At 41.1% G+C, this 17,751-nt stretch overlaps 1 protein-coding gene across 3 annotated transcripts in view; it reads left to right on the plus strand.

Moving 5' to 3' along the window:
• The window catches only part of traf7 (TNF receptor-associated factor 7), a 66,966-nt gene that overhangs the window by 7,535 nt on the left and 41,680 nt on the right, over positions 1-17,751 (plus strand). Inside the window, exon 1 of one of the 3 annotated variants that reach the window (XM_080206861.1) lies at positions 4,979-5,081. The exons of 1 other annotated variant lie outside the window; for it this stretch is intronic. The gene's annotated coding sequence lies outside the window, so the exon portion shown is untranslated. Of the gene's footprint in view, positions 1-4,978; positions 5,082-16,804; positions 16,861-17,751 lie in introns of those variants that run through there. One more of the 3 variants, XM_080206862.1, reaches the window with a different exon arrangement.

The raw sequence follows: 17,751 nt of genomic DNA on the forward strand, positions 1-17,751 counted from the left end.
GATTTAATGTAATGATTGCATTCTTTCAAACCCAATATTTCAGAACTTCATTTGATTGTGACCGTATAAACCCATGTGGGAACGTCTGCAAAGAGCCATGGAGTCATTCCTATCCTTTGTTGCTACGTCCATTGATTAACCCATGGTGTGCTGGATGATTTTTTTTTTACAAGTTTATTGTACTTACTGAAAGACGCCATTGCACGAAAATTTGTAACTTAATTTTGTAGGCTTTACGGATTGCTACCTATTAGTGAAAGTGAAAAGAATGATTTTTTATATCACATTTCATGTAAAAATAATTAATATTATTCACCAGATTGGAATCCCATAGAAGTATTTAATATTTCAAAATAAAAATGGGAGATTTAATTTAAAATAAGTAGGTTTTCTATTCTATGTCTTGCTGTGATCATGTTGCTCAAGCTGAAATATACCGTTCTGTTCTTACTTTAACTACAAGCCCTGCTGTTTTGAAATCTCAAATGCAGCAAAATTATGCTCAACAAACAGTCCATTTTAGATTTTGAAAGAATGCTGCAGTCTGATACAACATGATTTCATAAGAATGTTTGACTTGAAGATGATGTCCACTTTTTCAGTTTACAATAATATGGCGTTTAGTAAAATCACTTTTGTTGGCCTTCCAAACAAAAGTATTCTTAGATTTAGCTAACTCAGCTGAAGCTTTTTTTCCACTTCTGTAAAAGCAACTCTTAGAGTTAGCTTTATTCTTAGATTTAGCTAACTTAGCTGAAGCTTTTTTTCCACTTCTGTAAAAGCAACTCTGTAATGTCTATTTTGAGTGATGACATGGGGGAGAGACCAGAGAGAACAGCTTGCTAATAACTTGGAAAAGATGGGTCATTATTCAACGATAATGGAAAGTGACACACACATTCAGTATATATAGTGATTTAAAGGGAAAGTCCTTTGTAAATAATAATTTACAAAATAAGTGGTCATCTGAACCACAGAACAGTAAAAGCATTATGATTGTGAACCATAGAACCTATACAGTACAGAAGAAGGCCATTCAGGCCATCAAGTCTGCATGGACTCTCCAAATGGACATCTTATCCAGCCCACCACCCCCCAGCCTCCCAACCATCCACATAACCCTGCGCATTTATCACGGTTAATTCACCTAACTGGCATATCTTTTAAAGATGTTACGTGTTTTACATGAAACAGTGTGGCTTACTTTGTAAAGAGAAAAAGATAACAAATACCCTTTATCAAAATTACTACATCAATCACATTTTTGTTCAGTTGCTGGAATTATTTTGAAAGTAACTATACCACCTCCCTCCAATGCTCCCCATTTTCCCCTCCGAGTATTTTGTCAACCTTCCAGCTCCCTCTTGCCCGATTTCACTTTCGTCCAAGTATTTTCCCAACCTTCAACTATGCTTGCCATTACAGTACTCTTGTTGTATTCGGTGTCTTGGGGACTCAAGTAGTAATGTAAATCAGAATTTATAATTTCCTTTTCATAGCACGTTAAACTCTTAAACCTGTGTGCACTTCCAGACACTTTTTAATCAGTAAAAACTTTTATATGTGTGTCTTATTTGAAGCTGTCTGTACAAACATGTTACAGTGTAGATACATCTCTTCAAGCAAGTGCAATGCTGAGTCAACGTTGGTTGGTATAATTACATATGATGTATGTGGTAGAAAATGATTTTCATTTCTTTGGTTTATTATCCAGGGTTAATATCACAATAGTGTGCGACATTGCGTGAAGCAAATTACAGACATTACATTTGTGTAGGGCACCGTGTACTGCTGCTGATGGTTTACAATCATAAAAAATGACCTTTGTTTTGACAGTAGCAGAAAGACAAATTTTGTGGGTTCTAAGAATGTCAGTAAGTGATTTACATCTTTCTCCCATGTGCATTCCAACAAGATAAAAAGCACTGGCGGTAGACTCGATTCAATAAATTTGATGGTCATTCGTAGCCATTTCAGAGCTATTCTATGAGTGCCTAAACAGGAATATGAAAGTATCTGACATTTTCATTATTTTGCCTAAAAATATACAGGGTTATCCTAAGACTCACGTGGCAAAGCACCACTTACTTCTGAGTGGGAATTTCTTCTTATCCCAAGCTAACTAACTATCCTTGTGATTTCTCTAAGAGTTGGCCAGGCTGTGGTTTTGCATTGTGGATGCAATGCTGGATTGAGACAATGCAGATTATCTCCATTAAGACATTTACTGTGCTCTGAGGGTAGACCTTTGTCTGCATTTGAAGCCCTCTATGTGAGAATGACTGACTCAATGGTCCCTATGTTACCATTTTGATTCTGAGTGCTGGGTGAACTTGAAAATGGGAGTGTTTCAGATCCGACTTTTAGACTGTTCTGCCTGCAAAAATATCAACGATTCCGAATCTTGCTGCACAAGCCTGTGGGTGGGGCTTAACACGCCTGAAGCCCTGCAGCTCCAATCGATGCCTCCAACTGTGCATGCGCAGAAAAAAAAGATAGAACGCAGCTCCCCTACCTCATCTCTCCTGGAACGGATAATGCCTCCCTCTGGATCCCACAGACTTTGCCCCACCCCCACAACATTACTGACCCCCCCCCTTATCCCGACTCTCCCACCACCCCGACTGATCGTGCCCCCTCCCCCTGCCCACTGACCTTATGCAGAGTGGCTGCAGACTCCCCTCCTCCCCACACTGATCTCACGCAGTGAGCTGTCGGATGCTAGCACTTACCACCTCACTAACTGGAGTGCCCAAATTGGATTTATGTGGAGCATATCTGTTTTGTGCTGACTCTGGGTGGGTGAACGCGTGGTAAAGGGGGAAGTGCTGCTAAAGTTGGGTGTGCAGCCCATTAAGTCAATATAAATGCATGTAAATATATTCATGTCCCCATTCGTGGCCATTTTCAGGTCTTGATAAAGGGGAAATCAGCACGGAGGCGGGCGCACATACGCTACTCGTCTCGCTCCCAAAAATGGGGGCAACGCAATGGTAAAATCGGGCCTTATGACTCTATAAGCATGTTGTTTTCAAAAACGTACAGACACCCAGGTTGAAAATTAAGCTGTAAAACATACAAATGTCAAGTTCAGTTGCTGGCCAGAAAGAAAAATAAGCCTGTTAACATTGGTCTATAAACAAAAGACCTGATTGTTGTAGATGCTTTTTATGAAGCACAAACAGTAAGATTAATGGTGGTGGGACAGAGTTACACTCTCAAAACTTGACCGTCACCAAATATTTTGGTGGGGTCTGGATCTGGATGTAACAAAATAATGGCATTTAGAAGTTTTAAATCCAATAAATGTTGAGGGGGTGGAGGGACGACTTTAGATACATTTTTCTTTGTATAACTAGTGGATTCCCATTGTACAGAAAATTAGTATTCTTGGGGATCAGTTCATTGTTGTTAATTTTGCCCCAGTATGTTATTCTGTTTCTTGTAAGCTAATAAATAATTTATCATCTTTAGAAATTAATTTGTCCAACTTTATTTCACCTTCCTTGTATTATTTGCGTACGATGGCTGCGATCTTGATATTGTGACTTAATATTGGGAATAGATTGTGAAGTGTTCTCACAAAATTCGATGTAAGTTTGAGGAACAGCACCTCATTTTTTGTCTAGGCACTTTATAGCACTCTGAATCAATGTTGAACTCAACTCTTTCAGATGGTAACTTTTCCTCCCCAATTTGTTTATTTTTCTTTGCAGGTTTTGATTTTATTCTCATGTTTTTGTTTCTGACAGTAGCTCTTCATCATTGTCATTTACTCCTCCTCTCCTCACATCTTTTGTTTCTTCAATTGTTCCATTACCACTGCACCATCAACTCTTGTCATGTAATCCCTCCTGTATTCCACACTATCATAGACCATCCCTTTTGTTCTTTTCCCACCCCAGCCTCTTCACTTGCTTAAAATCTATTGCATCTGTAACTTCTCAGTTCTGAAAAAGGTCACTGACTTGAAACGCTAACTCTATTTTTCTCTCCTCACATGTGCAGCCTGACCTGCTGAATATTTCCAACATTTGCCCTTTTTATTTCAGGTTTCCAGCTTCACAGTATTTTGATTTTGTGTTAGTGCAGGTGTTCCCAAACTGGCATCCACAGACTCCTAGAACCCATGAAGCGTCTCCAAGAGGTCTGCAGAATTGGCAGGCTGTGTGTGTGTGTGTGTGTGTGTGTGTGTGTGTGTGTGTGTATATATACGGGAGCAAGGAGCTCGTGTGCGCGCAGGAGCAGGGAGCATGAGGGGATGAATGTGCAGGGGCATGTTTGCGGGGGTGAAGCGCTTGAGTGCAAGTATGTGTCCACGTGCAGGGGCAAGGGGTGAGTGCAAGCGTGTGCATGGGGGAAAGAGAGGTGCATATGTCTGATATGAGAATATAAGCTTTCCAGCATCGTTCCTCCCATTAAAAATGATAAAACATAAAACTTGAGGGAATGTTTTAAATACTACGAGATAATCTACTAATGTGGGTACTGCTTCTGTGGGCCATGCGAGGGTGGCTTAGCCAGGGGTTAATATGAAGGGACCATGTAGCTGTGTATGTATTTGTGACTATGTGCCTCTTCCTATGTCCTAATATGTACATTGATATAGCTAGAAAATACTTGTTTGCATTTGATCTCTGTATTTGCACCTATTTTGTGGCAAAAAAGGGTGTCCACATTGAGAGTGCTTGGGATTCCCTGATGCCCTTGGGAGGTTACTAGGGGTTCCACGGCTCATAAAGTTTGAGAAACCCTGTGTTAGTGTTTTATGAAGATTGGGCCACCTTAAGTTAGCTGTTAGCAATATATGTTTAACCCTCTGGAGCCTCTAAAATCCTGTGACGTCAGGCCTAGAGTGGTGTAACCTTTTGTGTCTGCCAAACGATTCTATTGGCCTAGGTCTGGGTTTTTCCAGTATCATTTGCATAACATTCTGTCAGCTGAATGCCTTTCTGTATGCATCATTTGTAAGCTGACTGTTTCTGAAACCAGCTGAAGACCTGAAGAAAACATTTTTTTGCAGTTAAGGTTTTGTATTTTTAAAAAAGCATCAAGTAGTAATCTGGATTTCTGAGCTGCAGGTAATATGATTTTGATCATATGCTGGTTTGTGTTGTAGAAGAGTAAGACAAGAGAATGAGTATTGATTTTGCAACTCTTGAGCAAATAATAGGCTTTTGTTCAGGGGAATCAGGACCAAATCTTGCTGTGTTGTGTCTTTTTCTTTAAAAGGGTCGACATTTGAAAGCATGATTAATTTACAATCAGATTAAGCTACGCTTTCTCCAGCAAGTTGACTTGCTATACAGTTTCTCGCTACAATACACTTCCGCTTTTTGTAATGTTGCGTCAGACTGCAGTACTCGAAGGGGGAAAAAGTGACAAGCTTCCTAGATGTTTTGTTTTACTACATGATTAGTCCAACAGCATGGTTTAGCTTTCTTCAGAAATCAGGCTTAATAGTTCAGGGATGACACAGTGGTTAGCAGTGTTGCCTCATAGTGCCAGGGACCCGGCTTCAATTCCCGGCTTGGGTCAGTCTGTGTGGAGTTTACATGTTCTCTCCATGTCTGCATGGGTTTCCTCCGGGTGCTCCAGTTTCCTCCTACAGTTCAAAGATGCGTAGGTTAGGTGGATTGGCCATGCTAAATTGCATCATAGTGTCAGCGGGACTAGCTAGGATAAACGCATGAGATTGTGAGGACAGCGCCTGGGTGGTGATTGTGGTCGGTGCAGACTCAATGGGCCGAATAGACTCCTTCTGCACTAGGATTTTCTGATTTATGACTTATAATTGAATATTATTGCTCAACCTGAAAGTTGTGCAATTTATTTCCATTACTTTTGAATCTGGATAATCTGTGACCCTACTGCTTGCAGTTCATTCTAAACAGTTAGTTAAAGAGAGCCCATTTTCCACACTGTAGGTAGGACAATGTGTTGTATCACATCATTTAGTTTAATTCAGTTTTTTGTATTACTTTTGGAGCATACTTGATCCATTTCACTTCCTGTTATTTTCAATTTTGTGTCCTCTGTTGATTTTAACTGGGATTTTGGAATTCTGAATAAGGATTAAAAATTAGAGTCCAACAACTGATATAGCAAGCCAAGAAAAATTGTTCCACTGCAGAGCTCGGAGATTTGCATATCAGCTGAACAAATTAGTACAATTGTAGATTGGTGTGTCTAAAGTACAAGGTCCTTTTGGTTGCTGCCAATGTATTTCAGAAGTTGGTACTTGCGGGTCAGTTGGCATGTAGTACTTGAAGCAGGTCCTTCAACAAGGTAAGTTTAAAAGCTTTACTTTGGGCACAAGGGAGAAACTGTTCACTGCTTTTGAAAAAAGATCAGTAAGGGGCAGATTTTGCTTGATCAGTGGAAAAAGGCTTCCGAATTTTTCCAGAGACTTTAGCTGTGTCGGCTGGTGTCAGGCAAGGTGGGTGGATTATACCACCCTATAGCCCTCCCTATAGTCTCTTGAACCCACCTCTCCCCATCATTGAGCCCCCTGCCGCTCCGGACTTGGACTTCCTGGGCTTCTTGCCATGGGTTGCTGGGACTGCGGAGCTGCTGGCTATCTAATTGGCTGTGTGCTCTCTAAAGTATTACTTCCTCCTAAGATAGAAATGGCAGCACTTTTACCTTAAAGCAGTTAATGTTGTTCCTAGCATGTGGACGAACAGAACCTGCAGCCCTGTGAAATCTAGCTGAGGCAGTTAGTACAGAAATGTTGCTCCCTCCCCAGCAATCAAAAATAAAATAAGCATCCTGAATGCAGAGGGAGAATTCTGAAAGTTATGTGTTGTAGCTCAAACCATGTAATTGTTTCTCCTTACCCTGTGCAAACTTGCTTTTGTTCATTAGAAAATATTTAATTTATTGGGTGGTGCAATGCATCATTCACTTCCGTGTTTGAAATTAATTAAGATTGAAGGGATGAAAGAATCTTAGTTGTTAGGATTTGTAGTGAAATTATTTTGCAGGACTCAATGTGGAATGGAAACTGGAAGCTGCTGAAAATTATCTTTGAAACAGCCAATTTTACTTGGACTGAAAGGTTGCCTGCCGTGGGAAATGGTGGAAAATGGTCTTTTTAATATGTACCCTTCCATCTTTCAGTTATTTATGTTTTCAACTTCCTGGCTCAGAAAAGCAGAAGTTGTGTGCAGATGTTTTGAATAGGATTCCATTGCTTACAAAAGCAGAAAGTGGGGATGAATCCTGCTTCTATCCAGCTTTACCCACATTCCCATGTGCTTCCGGAGAGTGACTGAATAACCTGAATGTATCAGCTGATCAGCAAGTGGCACCTTTTCCAACAAAGGCCCAAGAGGATGTATATTTTTCAGAATAAAACTGGTAGTTGTCAATTTGCTGGTATTGTCACATTACCTGTTTCGTATCCAAGTTTTTGACTTTTCAAGCTGCCATTTTATAGTATTGAATAGTTAAGCTGAATTCAATCCACTTTCAACTGTGACTCAAAATGATGCACACTATTGTTTAAAGGACAGAATATAAAATTTGCATTTTTAAATTAAGCTGAGTAATTGGTCTTATTTTATTAAGAAACATAGCAAAAACAAGAAAATAAAATTTGGGCTTTTTAATGTTAGTTACTCATCTGATGTGTGTACAAGTGACTGCCTGATATTATTGCAGTTTATACATGGGGTGTGGGAGGTGGGGAACCTGGTTCCCAAGAGACTAACTGTGAGCTGAAACTGACAACTAGACAGCAAAGCAAGTTAGTAGTCAAATGGATAAAACGTTTTATATGCAACCTGCTGATTGTGGGACCATGTATGGAATCTTTGTGTGCCTTTTGTTATCACTTTCAGATGTTTTAAATTTTGGCTTTTTAAGTGCAGCATTGTCCCAATGACTTTCTCTGCCTGTAAAGTAGTTAACACTATTTGATTGTGCTTCAAAAACTACAACTTATAAAGTGTCTTTAATGTAATTCATCCCATGGCATTTCACAGATGCATTATAAAACAAAGTTTGATACCAAGACATATAAAATGGTCAAAAGTTGGTCAAACTGAGTGGTTTTAAGCACTATCTTAAAGTACATTATCACGATTATGATGATAGATCTTGTACTTAAAATTACTTCTGTTTATTTTTCTGTATCCCTTTTATCTTTCACTTAATCTCATCTTTCCTTCCCTGTTTATTTTGCTTTCTGTATATGTTTTCATGTTGAATTAACCATTTTAATTCCTGCATCCTGGTTTAGTATCTGTGTGCCTCAATATGGCTACTTCAGTCTGGCTGAAGAGCCAGGCTGATTTGTGCTCTGCTCACATAGAATCCCTACCATGCAGAAGGAGGCCGTTTGGCCCATTGAGTCTGCACCAACTTTAAGAAAGAGCACCCCACCCAGACCCCATGCCTGTAACCCCATGTATTTATTCTGCTAATCCCCTGACACTCACTAAGGGGCAATTTAGCATGGCCAATTCACCTAACCTGCACATCTTTGGAGTGTGGGAGGAAACTGGAACACCTGGGCGAACCTACACAGACACATGGAGAATATACAGACAGTCATCCAAGGCTAGACTTGAATCCAGGTCACTGGCGCTGTGAGGCAGCAGTGCTAACACTGTGTCACCGTTCTGTCTGGCATCCCTGCGGAGGGCGTAGGAACAGGAGTGGGCCATTTGATACTTCAAACCTGCTCTGCCATTCAAAAGATTGTGACTGATCTGGTTGTGGTCTCTCGTCCACTCTGCTGTCTGCCCCCCTAACTCTTAACTCCCTATCAAAAATCTGTATAATTGGACTAAAAGGCTGCCTGCAGCTGTATAGGGCATTGGTGAGGCCGCAGCTGGAGTACTGTGTGCAGTTTTGGGCGCCGCACCTGCGCAAGGATATTTTGGCCTTGGAGGGAGTGCAGAGGAGGTTTACTAGGCTGATACCGGAGTTGAGGGGGTTGAGCTATGAGGAGAGGCTGAATAAACTAGGCTTGTACTCGTTAGAGTTTAGAAGAATGAGGGGAGATCTCATTGAGGCGTATAAGATGATGAATGGGATGGATAGGATAGAGGTGGAAAGACTCTTCCCGCTCAAAAAAGACAGTAGGACTAGGGGGCACAGCCTCAAGATAGAGGGGGGGCGGTTCAGAACGGAGTTGAGGAGGAACTTCTTCACTCAAAGGGTGGTGAATCTCTGGAATTCTCTGCCCGTTGAAGTGGTGGAGGCTGCCTCGCTAAATATTTTTAAGAAGCGGGTTGATGGGTTTTTGATAAGAGAGGGGATTAAGGGTTATGGGGAGAGGGCGGGAAAGTGGAACTGAGCCACGACAGATCAGCCATGATCTTATTGAATGGCGGGGCAGGCTCGAAGGGCCAGATGGCCTACTCCTGCTCCTATTTCTTATGTTCTTATGTTCTTATGTTCTGCAGTGGGATAAGTTCAATGACCCAGTCTCCACTCTCTATGGAGAGCAGAATTCTACAAACACATGACCTCTGAGAGGGAAAAAAAAACTCATCTCAGTCTTAAAAGAGAGACATACAAATTGGAAGAGGAGTAGATCTCTTGCTCTTAGTCGGTGTCCCATAGTTCACTCCCTGGTATCTGTCCTGTCAAGTCCCCTCAGGATCTTGTATGTTTCAATAAGATCACCTCTCGTTCTTCTAAACTCCAAAGGGTTATAGGCCCAACCTGTTCAACCTTTCTTCATCAGATAAACCCTTCATCTCATGAATGAGTTGAGTAGGCACTTATTATCATCAGCATTTGAACAGTAAGAAGTCTCACAGTACCAGATTAAAACCCAACAGGTTTATTTGGTAGCACAAGCTTTTGGAGTGTCACTCCTTCAGGTGAGTGAGGAGTTGTGTTCACAAACAGGGCATGTATAGACACAAACTCAATTCGCAAGATAATGCGAGTCTTTACAGGTAATCAAGTCTTAAAGATGCATACAATGTGAGTGGACAGAGGGTTAAGTACAGGTTAGAGATGTGTATTGTCTTCAGCCAGGACAGTTAGAGAGATTTTGCAAGCCCAGGCAAGTCATGGGGGTTACAGATAGTGTGACTTGAACCTAAAATCCCGGTTTTCTGCTCAGATGTGGAAGATTGCTACAGACGCTGAGATGCATGTCTCAGATGCATGCCTCCTCAGATGAGGAGGATTGCTACAGATGCATAAGAGCAGGATATGGCGCTCGACTTATCGATTGACAGTTCTGACGTGCACAGCGAAAAACCATACTGTCCTCCTCAGAAGACAAACACGGAACACGCCGGACAGAGTACCCTTCGTCATCCAGTACCCCCCGGAGCGGAGAAACTGCGACATCTTCTCCGGAGCCTTCAACATTCACCGATGAAGACGAACATCTCACCAAGGCCATCCCTACACCCCCACTTCTTGCCTTCGAACAACCATACAACCTCAAACAGATCATTGTCTGCAGCAAATTACCCAGCCTTCAGGAGAACAGTGACCACGACACCACACAACCCTGCCACAGCACCCTCTACAAGACGTGCCAGATCATCAACACTGATGCCATCATCTCACATGAGAACACCATCCATCAGGTACATGGTACATATTATTGCGACTTGGCCAATGTTGTCTGCCTGATATGCTGCAGGAAAGGATGACCCGAGGCATGGTACACTGGGGAGACCATGCAGACGCTATGACAATGGATGAGTGAACACCGCTGAACAATCACCAGGCAGGAGTGTTCTCTTCCTGTCAGGGAACACTTCAGCTGTCACGGGCATTCACCCTCTGACTTTCGGGTAAGCGCTCTCGAAGACGGCCTTCACGACATACAATGACGCAGAATCGCTGAACAAAAACTGATAGCCAAGTTCCACGCACATGAGAACGGCCTCAACTGGGATCTTGGGTTCATACACCATCTGTAATCCCCATGACTTGCCTGTGCTTGCAAAATCTCACTAACTGTCCTGGCTGGAGACAATACACACCTTTTTAACCTGTGCTTAACCCTCTCTCCACTCATATTGTCTGTACCTTTAAGACTTGATTACCTGTAAAGACTTGTATTCCAACCATTATCTTGTAAATTGAATTTGTATCTGTATAAGTTGCATTTGTGCACACAACTCCTCACTCATCTGAAGAAGGAGTGACACTCCGAAAACCTGTTAGACTTTGACCTTGTGTTGTGAGACTTCTTACTGTGCTTACCCCAGCCCAACGCCAGCATCTCCACATCATTGGCATTTGATCCAGTGCAGTAAGTTGCCATTCAATAGCCCTCAAAGTCTACGAGCATTTATATAACACATTTCATGACCAATGAACGTCTCAAAGAGCTTTACAGCCAATAAAGCACTTTTTGAAGTATAATCACTTGTAATATAGGAAATGCATAATGAGGAGTGAGCACTGTTCCTTTGCCACTGACCATAACATTTGAGCCAATGGAGGAATCATCTGGTGTGGTTAAACAGCATTTGAAAATAAGTAGGTTGAATGGTCCAACTATTTAGTCTGGCATGCTGTGATAGTGAATGGTAAAATAATCAACCACAGAACAAGTTAATGATTTTCGCGATGCTGTCACGAATGGGGAGTTGTACTAAAGGCAAAGATTATAGAAATATTTGTATATTGTATTGTCTCTGGTGAAAGATCGCATTTTGCGTTGTTAATTTAACATGCTTTAATTGTTACTATCATGAGCTACTTGTGGCTTCCACCAAAGCCATTTGCAGGAAAGACATTTGTTAATCATTTAAGCATGTGGTATAATTTCTGTATATCTGAAATACAGATTTTCAGGTATTTAATATTTCTCTAGAGTTGATATTGTGCTATACTAAAAGGCTATGCTGTTGCAGCAATGTCCTTTTTTTGTTCGAGCCTTTTTCAAAAACAGTCATTTTACTCCTTTTTGATTTTACTACTATTTTTATCAGCTCCACTGTTTCACTTTCTTAGGTTAGATGAATTGGCTATGCTAAATTTTCCCTCAATGAACCTGAACAGGCTGTACAGTGTGGTGAATGGGGGATTTTCACAATAACTTCATTGCAGGGTTAATGGAAGTGGACTTGTGAATCGGAGGCTGCCCATGATGTTGCGTGTTTCCTGTAGGTGCATAATGAATGCGGAGAAAATGAATGATACAGTGCAAAAATCCACAGGCAAGTAAAACACCATTTTTCATGTCTGCTGCTGCACTTAGTGAGGGGGCATCCTGCCCAAAGTAATGACCCTTGATGAAAGGTCATTGACCTGAAACAACAATTTTGTCCCTGTAATTTACACTCCTTTGGAAACTAAGGGCAATTTATCATGGTTGATCCGCCTAACCTATATGTCTTTGGACTCTGACCTCTGACAAATATGATTGATACTCTCAGGGGAAATTGTTCATTTTTCTTCTGATCACTCATCCTTCATGACAGTTAACAAGCAACTTGATTCGATTGGTCATATTTAATCAATGAACATTTGGCTGAAATGAGCACTTATTACCAATCATAAATTTGTTTAATTTACAGATGAGTCCTGAAGTATGACAGTTTTGACATAAAAATGCTGGAAAATCTTAGCAGGTCTAGTAGCATCTGTGAAGAGAGAATAGAGCCAACGTTTCGAGCCTGGACGAGCCTTCATCAGAGTTGAAAGCATAGAATGTCAGACAAGATTCATACTGTGAGGGGGGGGCGGGGAGCAGTAATTGGACAAAGGAAATGTGAATAGTGGTGATGAAGGCTAAGCAAGGTCCTAAAAGTATTTATTAAGTGATCAGAATGTGTGAATGGCTGAACAGAAGTACAGATTCTTAAGGGACTACCTGACAAATGTGGCAGTAGCCCTGAAGGGAGTGGGGTGCGAGATGTTTGGAGACAAGTGGAGAGCAAATTTAGAGAAATGGAAAAATAGAAAAATAAAAAGTGATAGAAATGGATGAATGACATAAGAAAAAGAAATGAAATGAAATAAAATACAGGGAAATGGGGTGGAAGTGGAGAAGTTCATGCTCTGATGTTGTTGAACTCTGTGTTCACTCTGGAGGGCTGTAAAGTGCCCACTTGGAAGATGAGGTGCTGTTGCTCCAGTTTGCATTGGGGTTCACTAGAATTGGCCGAGGATGGATATGTGGACAAGAGAGGTGTGTTGGATCGTGATACATCTCATACTTGCATCTTCACACTCGCATGTGATTTACACTGTACTGCAAAACCTTCAGAATGAAACTAATAGTTAATTTATATTTTGGAGTTTGCTGTAGACTAGAATCCTACAGTGCAGAAGGAGGCCATTCGGCCCATTGAGTCTGTACCGACCACAATCCCACCCTGACCGTATCCCCAAAACCCCATGAATTTACCCTAGCTAATCCCCCTGACACTACAAGGGAAAGGCTTGTGCCTGGCATCTAGACTCACTTTCTGTGTCGGCCCATTTACTTTGCAGCTATGCAAATTAATTTTGTGGAACAACAGCAAATAGGTAAGCAGCAGTTAGGTTTTAAAAAAACCTCTTTGGAGCTGGTACTATATAATCTTTTGCACCAGCAATGTCACCTGTGGTGGAACAGTATAGTCAAGTTCTTTCCATTTTGTAGCAGCTGTGTTCTTTTAATCCCTTTGCCTTGATTGTGAGGACTGCATGGGTTTGTATTGCTGGTTGTGCTCTTGGAGGCCAAAGTGATGCTTGCTAACTGCAACTCCCAATCAAACCACAAGGTGCTGATATTTAACATGTCTGTCTTTGGCATGCTAGCAATATAAATAGAACTCTACCAGCACAAAATGACTCTCAAAATAAATCTGATCAGTTAGATTTTTGTTAAGTAGTCTTCTTTGCCATCTGATGACCCTCCACTGGAAGGTACACGTGTGGAGCTAGGTTGAGGACAGGTTCACGGTACGGCTGCGGAGACTAACCTGAGACAACTTGGCCATTATAACTCGCTGAATAACTCACTGCCTAGAGTGACAAAATGCTAAACTAGATGAGGTATGCCCACATTAAATGCTGCTCTTTTGATTTTAATTCCTTTCCATTATAACAAAGAAACAAATGTGGAAATCATTGTGCAAGATTTGTCTTTAGAAAAACTATTGAAAGCATTCCATTCAGATTAATTTGGAGTAAATCCTGCCAAGGGTTATCGGTAGTTTTGCAGAAAATAATTTGAGTATTGATTTTACTTTTTGATTTTTAAAAAATGTAATAACGAATACAAAGACTTGTACTTGCATCACCAAATATTAACGGGCCTTGGGCCCATCTAATCTGTGCTGATTTGTTTTAAATTTCTTTCTTGCTTCCCATACGCCTCTTTTTTCTCTGACAGCCTTCACCTATTCCCACAGCCAGCCGGCTCAATTGCTGCCCACCTCTGTTATTGACACCTATTCCCTGACCAATTTTCTCATGGTCTCCCATGTTTCCTCAGTATGTTTCTCATCTGCTTTCCTTAAAACCATGGAGCACCACCTGGTGCATGGTTGGCCTGGCCAATATTAGCCAGATTGATTCAACAAGATTAAGCGTATTCTTTAGTAAATTCCTCCTATTATTCCATGGTTATCTTGAAGAGCAAGGAATATCAAAGATGGCTTTTTATCATAATAAATTGCCTCTTTGACTGCACTCCAATCTTTCTGTCAACCTAATCTAAAAAGTTTGCACGTTTCCTTATCTCACAAATTGAGGCCCCTCTTTCAGCTATCCCTGCCCACCACCATGTTTTCCTCCTCTTCCCTGCTTCCTCAAGGTCCCCCATTAATCCTCAACTGAATACTGTAGCTTTCTCTCATTCTTCTAACACTTTTCGATCGTCTTCAAGCTCATATATTCCATGAGACTAATTGCCTGCACTCTTGATCCCTATTCAATTGGACTACTAAACATTCACATCACTCGAGTATCATGGCTGCACCAATTCAAGCTTGTGGTGAATATTGGCTCACACTCTTAATTTTAGTCTTCCAGATGATGGAGACATTTTGAAAGCTTGGGAGGTGAGCCACTTGTCACAGCACACTCGACCTCTGCCCTGGTCTTATAACCATGGTGTTAACATGGCTGGTCTAGGTATTAATGCAGCTGGTCCAGCTAAGCTTGTCAGTACACACCAGATGATAAATTTGATTTCTTCTGCATTTGTATTGTTCAGCCTCCTAACAGTTAACTCAGCTATCAAGGGACTCTTTACATTTGGTTCTCAAATGGACTGTGTGTCAATAACAGGTGATGGAGCAGTTGAGCAGCGGACAATGGGAATAGGTGAAGGTTGTAGGAGGCAAAAAATAGGATGTTTGGGAAGCAAGCAAGAAATTGAAAAATGCTTCGCCAAACATGGAATCTGTAATAAAATCAAAGATCCTGACTACGTGCATTTTCTTTTTAAAAAAAACACAATTTGCTCTGATGTTCTGCATCACACCTGGAGTGAAACACCTTATGCCAAAATCAAATTCTTCCATTATAGGGTTTGATGTGCAATAGTTTGCATGAAATTGGAGTCTGGAATATGACCCTAAAAGATATCTTTTAGAACATCATAACACCTTTGAATCATGTAAAAATTGGGCCACTGAGAAAATAATCTGGACTGGATTATTTCTTGACATTGAGTGTTTGGATATTTTGAATGAACTGAGTGTTTATAATTTCAACTAGCAACACACGAGATATTCTCTAGCAAATATTGCTGGAACAGATGTAAACTGATCAAAGGTAAATGTGGTTGGTAACTTTGTTTTCATAAATATTTGTTGCCAAGTGAAATATGTCAATATTTATCATTGCCAGACCACCTAACCTCCACCTTTTCAGACTGTGGAAGGAAACTGAAGCACTCAGAGGAAATCCCCTTGTCTGTGTGGGTTTCCTCCGGGGGCTCTGGTTTCCTCCCACACTCCAAAGAAGTGCAGGTTAGGTGCATCAGCTATGCTAAATTGCCAGTTAGTGCCCAAAGATGTGTAGGTTAGATGATTTTGCCATGGTAAATGTGTGGGAGCTATTGGGATAGGGTGGGGGAAAGGGCCAGGTAAGGTACTCTTGTCAGAGAGAGTCGGTGCAGACTCGATGGGCCGAATGGCCTTTTTCTGCACTGTGGAGATCCTGTATTGGATTGAATTGTTTGCTTCAATCCAATTGTGGCAAGATATTATTTAGCTGTTTGATTGTAATACTTCAAACCCTTGTGGAATCAGACTATTTCCTGGGTGACTTTGTATCAAATTCCCCAAAACAAGTATGTGGAATTTGATAATGAAAGGGTTGGCTTCACTTAAAGTGCTATAACCTGCGGGGCCTTGGGCCAAGAGCTGGAAAATGGGATTAGGTCGGATATCTCTTTCTCAACTGGCACAGAAATATGGGGCCAAATGGCTCCTGTTGTACTGTCAATTTTCTATTTCTGCTCTGATTAAGTCTAATCTATAAAGAAAATCCTCCCTTGCATTCTCTCTCCAGCAGCTGTCTACAATAGCACAAACTCTTGATTAGTCACAGGGGAGCAATGGAGGTTTATGACCTTAGTAAAGCTCCAGATTCCAAATAAAATATGTTTGGTGTTTCACGTGGTGGGTGGAACTCTCAGCTCCAGCACAATCTTAAGGCGGGTGATAGCAAATCAACAACCTGTTCTACACCCCACCCAATTTTTCTTTTTCCCTTGCCAAGCCTACAACTTTCACCTGAAATATAACTAAAACTATTTGAATTGATGTTGTATGATCTTCAACATTTGTATTTTAATCACCAGGGCTTATATCCTTCAAGACCACGTGTACACATAAAGATTTTTTCACCTGATCGATCATCCACCTCCTGATACATCAGGGAGTGACACAAATGAACTCTGCAGTACTCCTTTTGATTTACATTGTGAGTTCTGTATTTAGCAGCACTGTTCTTTCTGCTTGTAGATCTGTTGATGCAGAGCCAACACCACATTATGATACGAAGCAGGCTGTCCTGGAATTGATGCATAATTGGCTCAATCTATCATGATATCTCACATTTTGGAAGGAGCACAGGCATCTGGGACTAACTACACATTTACTCTAGGGCAGAAAGAGCCACAATATTGAAAAGTGGATCGACAAATAGATGATTCAAAAACTATTGAAGACCAATGTGATTTATTTTCTGAAAGAGGTAGTTTGGGTTAGTGTTTAAATTTCTGTAGTGAATGAGCAAAGATTTTGATGCACTGTTAGATAAAATTTCCATGTTTAGTGCATTCAGCTGTACTCTTACATGTTTGTTCTCTTACATGTGTGAGTGTGAACACGAATTTCTAATTACTTTGGCTGCCCTTTCCACCCCAAACCAGAAATTGAATCTTCTCCCTGTTGTTTGTTCTTTGGCTGTGAGCAGCACCACATGGCAACATTCATTCCCCATCTTTTATTCCTCAGTTGCCCCAGGGGCATTAAGATCAGTGACATTATGCCATGTATGGCAAGTTCTCTTCCCATCATGCACTAAAGTACATGAATGGATCGGGTGGAATTTGTTGACAATCTGACAGTCTTTATGATCGTAGAAACCCTACAGTTCAGAGGGAAGCCATACAACCCATGAAATCTGCGCTGATTCTCAAACAGAGCATCTTACTCAGCCCATCTTTTGTCGTATCCCCCTTAACCCTACACATTTATCCTGCTAATCCTCCTAATCTACGCATCTTTGTACGTTTCAGGGCAATTTAGCATGGCCAATCAACCTAACTCGCACATCTTTGGAGTGTGGGAGGAAACCCATGCAAACACT

Source organism: Carcharhinus amblyrhynchos, chromosome 18 (genome assembly GCF_965287045.1).
Source record: "Carcharhinus amblyrhynchos chromosome 18, sCarAmb.v2.hapA, whole genome shotgun sequence".
NCBI classification, from domain to species: Eukaryota; Metazoa; Chordata; class Chondrichthyes; order Carcharhiniformes; family Carcharhinidae; genus Carcharhinus; species Carcharhinus amblyrhynchos.